Here is an 8,407-nt window from a genome sequence, read left to right on the forward strand (position 1 = left end):
CGCGTTAATTTTTGTGTAATTAATTCATCTTAATTAACGCGTTAAAGTCCCGGCCCTAGTTTTAACATGTAACAAGTTTATTTATTTTATTCTCTGTGTAAGTAAAGAAGGCTGTGAGATTAAAAAAATTGTAGGTGCTGTGTGCACCAGGTTGTAGATGTTTGAACCATTTTAAACTGTTGCTTAGTCCTGGCTGATACTAGTGTTTCAAAACATAAAGTTGCTGTTTTAAAGAGTCCATTGTTTCATGTGTTGTATCCTTTTATTTGACAGGGTTTTTATATTTTTTTTATAAAAGAAGCCCATAATAAAACAAACACATACTAGAGTAGTGCTGTTAAAGGTAGAATACATAACATGTAAATATTACTTAAATATTTAAGTAACATGTACTATGCAATAGTGAGTCAAATGAAGTAACAAAAACAGAAAACACAGTAAAGTTTACTTGTACCTGTACCTGTTGTTAGAAACACTTCTGAACTGTAAGTAGAATTTACTTGAAATATCATCTGTAAAATCTACTTAGAATTTCTGCGTGGAATATTGTTACCTAAATAAATGTCACTATTTTCAGTGTATATATATGAACTAAAACTTGAGTCAGATTAAATCGGTGGTAAAAACGAGCTTTTATCACCTTAGGCAGCTAGCCAAAATAAAACCTTTTCTCTCCAGACAGCAGTTTGAGACAGTAATCCACACCTTTGTCACCACTCGTCTGGATTACTGTAACTCTCTCTAAATGGGGGTCAGTGGGTCCTCCCTCGCTCGTCTGCAGCTGGTGCAAAATGCCGCAGCAAGGCTTTTAACTGGCACACGGATATATTACCACATTTCCCCCATTTTGGCTTCGCTAAACTGGCTGCCAATACATTTTAGGATTAATTTCAAAATCCTTTTATTTACTTTTAAATCCCTAAATGGCATGACCCCTCCATATCTTTCTGAGCTGCTACACCCTTACACGCCCAAACCGCCCTCTCAGGTCAGCGGATCAACTGCTCCTGAATGTGCCCAGAACCAAATCAAAGCTCAGAGGGAGCCGTTGCTTCTCTGTAGCGGCTCCCACACTGTGGAACGATCTGCCCCTGCACATCAGACAGGCCTCCACACTGCCTGTTTTTAAATCTCTTCTTAAAACTCACCTCTTCTCCTTAGTGTATTAACATATTTTAGAGCATTGCTTTTATTGTTTTTAAATTGTCTATTGTTTTTACTTGTACTTGTTTTATGGTGTGTGAGCTGTGTTGCGTTATTTTTTGTATGTTTTGTTTTGTTTATTTGCCTGTACAGCACTTTGGTCTGGAGGTTTAAAGTGCTCTATAAATAAAGCTGTATTGTATATGTAATACCTGGTTAAATTCAACATGTATATTTGCTACTTTCTTGTGTATTTCTAGTCTTTGAATTTGTATTGTATTCTGCCACCCAACATTTCCCAAATTGGGATCAATAAAGTACTTCTTATCTTATCTCATCTTATCTTATATGCACTTTTAATGCTATTAATGTTTAAAAAATAATGCGATTTTTTTTTTTTCTAAATGTTTTACAGAGGAATATTTTTTAAATATGTTATCATGTAACGAGTTTATTTATTCTATTCTCTGTGTATGTAAAGAAGGCTGTGAGATTTGAAAATTCCAAAAAGAGAGTGAGTCTCAAGTTCAGAAATAGTTATTACAAATATATCCTCATTATATTTTCCTACTGTGTGTAATTTTCACTGAAGAATCTCTATTTTACATTTATGTGTTTCACCTTATAGAGCATATTTGTTGTACTTTGTTTAATATCAGCTACCATGTTACAACCCGGCTCTTGGGCTGTAACAGAAAGCTGGGAGTCGAGACGAGGGGTATGAAAATGTAACAATCATTTAATAGTAGTTGATACAACAACAGACAGCCGCAGCGCGATGCTCACACGTGTGCGAGAGGAATGAGAGAGCCCCCTCCATTCTGAGGAAAAGGGCTGCCAAATGATTCTCAAGCTGCCATGTCAAGTCATCGATATTATCTACCACCAAATCATCTTCTTCAAAATCTGTTGTGTCTCTTTCATTTTCAGTCTGGACAACTGCAGTTTCAGTTGCCTCTGTCTGCCATCACGGTTCCTGCTTTTGTGGGAATTACATGTTGTATAGACACTGATTTCAAAATGACAATCCTGGTAGGGGCATTGAACATTTTGGTGCATCCGGATATGTGTATGCACATGGTTCTTTAAATTCACAAAGTTGACATTGGAGCAGCACTACAATGGTAATCAATCTGAGAGTGTGCTCTTGATAGATGTGTCTTTATAGCATTGAAGGACTTAAAAGTGCAGAAGTACTCATCATGAACACACGGTAATGGTGATGTTCTTGTGTACCCTCCATGTTTCAATCTGTAATGTCTCAGTAGTTTCCCCCTCTTTTCATACGTGAAGGTGCAAAGCTTACATGTCCACAGCAATAACAATAAGGAAACGGTCACAAAAATGCCTTAAAATAAATGTAATTAACATATAATAGTACCAAAAAAGTATCCGTGATCTATCTAACTAACTGTTATTCATGTTTGATCTGCATTGCATATATTTACGGTTTATGCGAGTGTAGCTGACCATAGAGGTAAACCGCTTTTCGCCCACCGTAGTACAGAGGTACCGCCCACTTCCGCATTCCCTTCACCTTGTAAACAATATTTAAACATCTCATACCTGATAGTTCTTCCCCATTCGACTGAGACGTTTCCGGTAAGTCTCCACAATTATCGAGGTAGTGACATGTTAGGCTCTGGGTGTTTGACTTTTACACTTTACTCCAGCAGACTGTAGCTTTGCCTGTGACAGTGACACGACCAGCAGTATTTTGTGTGTGTGTGTGTGTGTGTGTGTGTGTGTGTGTGTGTGTGTGTGTGTGTGTGTGTGTGTGTGTGTGTGTGTGTGTGTGTGTGTGTGTGTGTGTGTGTGTGTGTGTGTGTGTGTGTGTGTGTGTGTGTGTGTGTGTGTGTGTGTGTGTGTGTGTGTGTGTGTGTGTGTGTGTGTGTGTGTGTGTGTGTGTGTGTGTGTGTGTGTGTGTGTGTGTGTGTGTGTGTGGCTGCGGCTGCGGCTGCGGCTGCGCTGTTCGAGATACATAAGGTATGAGCGATCATGGTTTTTTACAAAGTTAATGTTTATGGCGGCCTTTCTGTAACATGTGCTTTGTTCTTTTATAGATTGTCCGCCACTGCTGTTTTGTTTTACTGTTTTGTTTCCCTTATTTTGGTTTGTTATAGTAGTTCGTTTTTGATGCCTTTGTTGACATTGTTGTTCCAATTACTAATCTCCCAAGAGTATTAGTGTTTTTATTATCTGTATGAATCCGTATTCAATGAACTGATATACTGTTGTGTCTTTTGTTGAGGGATCCAGCACCCCTGACGTGAGCGTCAGCCTTGGGAGTTGGGATTCAGCTGTGTTAGGCCCTCACGTGCACTTCACTGCCCCTAAAGGCCCTGAAATACCAGGCCGATTTCGGCCGTTTTCGTTAGTCGGAAGACGAAGCGTGTCCTGTCACCCAAACTCAAATTGGTGTGCACCGTTGGCCGTGACACGCCTTATTTGGACTGCCTGACCCGATGCATGGCCAATTCAACATGTGGGCCATTCATCGGGTCAGGCAGTCGGACCAAGCAATCACTCTGATTGGCTGTTCAGCTAGCGAATCAGTGCATGAGAAGAGAAACGGAAGTGAGCGATGTAAACAAACGATTTAAGAAGGCACACACAGACTGCTATTCATTTTCATCTCATCATGGCGATCTGGAATGACGGAAACGAAGACCTGCTCATCACCTTGATCCAGTAGAGGCCAGCTCTGTACGACATCACAGGGAAAAGGTACTCGAATCGAGTAGTGAAAACCGGACTCTGGCGAGATATTGAATTGGTTTCTTGGGTAAGATTATCTTTTTATCAATTGAGCTCTTTAGCAGATACTGTTGGCTTTTTATTGTTTGCCAGCGTACAGTGACGTTAACGTGAAATGTAATTTGTTATTTCAACCTTGTGTTTTGTTGTTATCTTGTTGCTAGCTGTTGCTAGCTGTGCTGTTTGGCACTGCATATAGATTAGACCCTCCAGAAAAACGCGGGCTAAAATCCTTGATTATGCAATCAAACATGCGGGGTTTTATGTGATTTTATGCGGTGAAATTGCGGGAAGTTGTGAAATATGCGGAAAAAATAAATATTGGGCTGTCTTATTTATTTATTCTCTCTCACACACAACCTGCCACTAACGTTAAACCCCTTTACTATTCAATTAAACACATTCAATGTTTATTTATTGTAAAAGCAAAAGGGCTATTTTAATCACACTCTCACACACACACACACACACACACACACACACACACACGCTTCTCCGCCTCATTCTGTTTTCATTTACTCGTTCGTTATCTGACCCGCTTCAATCTTGTAGGCTACTCACTTCGTTTCTTGTAGCCCTCGAAAGGGTTTTGGAGGTCGATGCCTCGGTGAACGTGAGTTGTTTGGCTTTATTGTCCGCAGCAGCAGAAAGCATTTTCGAATGTTTGAATGAATCAAAGTGGGTCGTCGCCGTCGTTGTTCTCTTATGCTCCAACACAGTTGCACGGGGTGCAGAATAGTTTCCCCCCAGACATCGGGGTACTGCTTTGCCCGGTCTTTAGCAGAAATGTTCGTCGGTAAATGAGATGGATTCGATTTTTTTTTTCATCTTGGTAAAGAGAAACTCTCGTGTGAGCTCCACACGTTCACTCTACGGTGTTGTTTACCTTCTGTGATGCGCGAGCTGATGACGTCGCGCATCATCATCACTTAAGGTCAAGACGAGTTAACTTTTTTTTTCTCAACTTTGTGTGGAAAAATGCGGGGATTATGCGGCCTTTTGATAAATATGCGGCTTTTTAAAAATATGCGCCATTTTGCTGATTATGCGGTAATTTCTGCGATCGCAGAATCGCATTTTTCTGGATGCTTACATCGAATATGTGTGTGCTTCAGAGAAAGAGCTGAAGAAGAATTGGGATTCTATGCGAACCCAGTACACCCGGTACAGGAAACTTGCCCCTTCGGGTAGTTGTGGAGCACAAAGAAGGGCAGACAGCAGTGGATCATAACCAGGCTGCAGTTTTTAGAGCCCTACACAAGAAGGAAGGAGAGTACTTCGAACCTCACCATCACTGTAACTATTTTATTTGTTGAGTACAAATAAGTGTTTCTTGCTTCTTTCATTTACAAAAACATTATTTTCATTCATTTGGTGGTTACAGTGTTAAATATAACTATAACAGAATAATATGTATATTATTCTGTTATAGTTATTGATGTGCTCATCACCTTAATGTTGCAGCTGGTAAAGGAGGAGCTAATTGAAATTACATGATATACTGCTGGGTAGCTTATGAAATTCACCATGGGATCAATAACGCTTTTATCTTAACCTATATACATGATCAAATATATCTTATATTTTGTAGTGTTCTGAATCTTCTAGAAGTATGTCTTTAGCATCTGAATAGAGATGTGTCTACAATGTACCTCTCACACTCGACCACACCCCAAGCTAATGGCACACAGATTTCAGGGTATTGTTTAGTTATGAATGCTTAGTAAACAGTTTTAAGAAGCCATGGTATTAAATCCAACTAACTGTGAATTTATTTTTTAAAAATGTAAGGAAAGTCCGGTGGCTGCAGAATCAACCCCCGGTGGCACCAGCAGTGAAACCTCGACCAGCACCACCGAGGAGTCCTTCCACTTTGATGCTGAGCCCTGCACTCCCCTGGCAGAAGCCACCATCTGCACCACACTGGCACCGCTCAGAGAGGCCAAGCACACTCTGCACTCGAAGGCCTCCGGCGAAGCGCAGGATGATGATACTGAATGAGATACTGTCTCCCGCTGTTCATTGTTCAAGATTGAAATGTAAATGTGCAAGCTGTTTTTCTGCCCCTCTATTCACATGTAGCCTCTCATACGTGATGGTTTCCTCATTCTCGAACTGTTGTGGAGCAGAACTATACAGTTTCAGGATTAGTCTCAAGCAGTGGCGTTTTTATATGTACAAAAGTGGTGGGGCACAAAAAACTTAGATGTCTATAAGCTTCTGCAGTGAGGTTCATGGCTGGTGAGACACTGGCACTGACTCTTCAGGTTTACAAAATTATATTTTGACCTAAACCAAAATATAATATTATTTTCAAAAGCTTTTTTTGTCTGATGCTTCAATTAATTTTAAACCGACAGTTCAACAAAAGGATACCCAAAAAATGTAATTTTATCATTTAAATATTGAATTGTTCTCTCTTAGTAAGATCCCATTTTCAATAAGATTGCAGTCTTACCTTGACTTGAAGATTACATTACATTGCATTTAGCTGACGCTTTTATCCAAAGCGACTTACCTTCCTGGTACATTCGACCAGGAAGACACAACCTTGAAGAAAACAGAATCATATAAGTACATCAGGTTTCATAGAGCCAAGCATTTCAAGTGCTACTCAACTGGCTATAGATAAGCCAGTCCTTTATTAGTATATAAGTGCTCTGTTAGCAGTTATTTGTTAGTAATTCTATCGCTCGAGGTGGAGTCGAAAGAGATGAGTTTTCAGTCTGCGCCGGAAAGTGTGTAAGCTTTCTGCTGTCCTGATGTCAACGAGGAGCTCATTCCACCATTTTGGAGCCAGGATAGCAAACCCACATGTTTTTGCTGATGGGAACTTGGGTCCCCCTCGCAGCGAGGCTGCAGAGAGCCGTTTGGTTGATGCAGAGCGGAGTGCACGTGCTGGGGTGTACGGTTTAACCATGTCCTGGATGTAGGAAGGGCCAGATCCATTCGCAGCATGGTACGCAAGTACCAGTGTCTTGAAGTGAATTCTAGCAGTTACCGGAAGCCAATGAAGGGAGCGGAGGAGCGGCGTGGTGTGGGAAAATTTAGGAAGGTTGAAGACCAGAGGAGCCGCAGCATTCTGGATGAGCTGCAGAGGTCGGATGGCACAAGCAGGTAGACCAGCCAGGAGGTACGGTCTTTGAGGTATGAGGTGAGGAGGGAAAGTGCAGAGCCTGAAACTCCAAGTTCTTGGAGAGTGCGAAGGAGGATCTGATGGTTCACCGTGTCGAATGCAGCAGACAGGTCCAACAGGATGATGACAGAGGAGAGGGATGCTGCTTTGGCAGTGTGCAGTTCCTCAGTGACAGCAATGAGAGCAGTTTCTGTGGAGTGACCTGCCTTGAAACCAGACTGGTGCGGATCCAGAAGGTTGTTCTGATGGAGATAACAGGAGAGTTGTTTAAAGACAGCGCGTTCAAGTGTTTTAGACAGGAACGGGAGGAGAGAGACAGGCCTGTAGTTTATAACATCAGACGGGTTGAGAGTGGGTTTCTTCAGGAGAGGGTTTACTCTTGCCTCCTTGAGACTGTTTGGAAAGATGAGTTTTCTTTAAGATTAAGTCCATTTGCCTATCCCTCTGGACAAAAATCTCTATTACTTTTTTGTAAAATTCCTCCTTATCTTCTTGTAGTTTCAAAAGTCTATCATAAATCTAATCAATAGATTTATGATTCGAAAATTATAAAAGTAGGGTAGACATGTGGATATTATCCGGCTGAACAAAACCTTTATTTATCCAACAGGTTTGTTTCCCACAGATCTTATTTGGAGCTATTTTCTAAAATCATATGGAGAAATCTCATTGCTTTTTTGTTGAGGGAAGCCATGCGCAGCTTACTTCCGGGTTTTAGGATGCGTCAATGCAGCTCTCTTGTCTCCTCTTCACACACCACACTTTTCGCGGCACACGTACTTACAGCCAATCAGCTCTGAATTATGTGAGATGACGTATGGTGGGGATGGCAGCACTTTGCCCCTATGGTCATTATTTTTTGCCACACACATTAAATAGGACAATACTCTGAGCATGCGCAGTGTAGTTTTTACAGTCACCGTTCACTGAGACAGTGAGAGGGAGGGGCAGGATCGGGTTTTGTCCCACATGGCTCTAAACAGCTCAATAGGCACACACTGTAGACACTAATTAGAAGAATACAGACTAAAACAGCAATGTACAGACGAATCAGATGATTAAACATGATCTTAACATATATTTTATATATTTTTGTATTGCATTTTTTGTAATCATTATTTGTAATACTTTCTGCTGACACTAGGTGGGGCTGTGCCACCTGCCCCTAATGACCAGTCGCCACTGGTCTCAAGTGCCTCAATATAATTATAGTATGTCTGCACTTTATGTGCTCATTTCATCATTCATTCATGTATTTTATATTCTACTAAAACTGAATCAAACCATAAACAAGGTGGTCTGTTAGGATTACTATATATATCCACTTTGGGACCCGTTATCGTTTGCCGGGTCCGTTTCTGCGTTAGGGCC

The sequence above is a fragment of the Pseudochaenichthys georgianus genome, chromosome 18 (assembly GCF_902827115.2).
Source record: "Pseudochaenichthys georgianus chromosome 18, fPseGeo1.2, whole genome shotgun sequence".
NCBI classification, from domain to species: Eukaryota; Metazoa; Chordata; class Actinopteri; order Perciformes; family Channichthyidae; genus Pseudochaenichthys; species Pseudochaenichthys georgianus.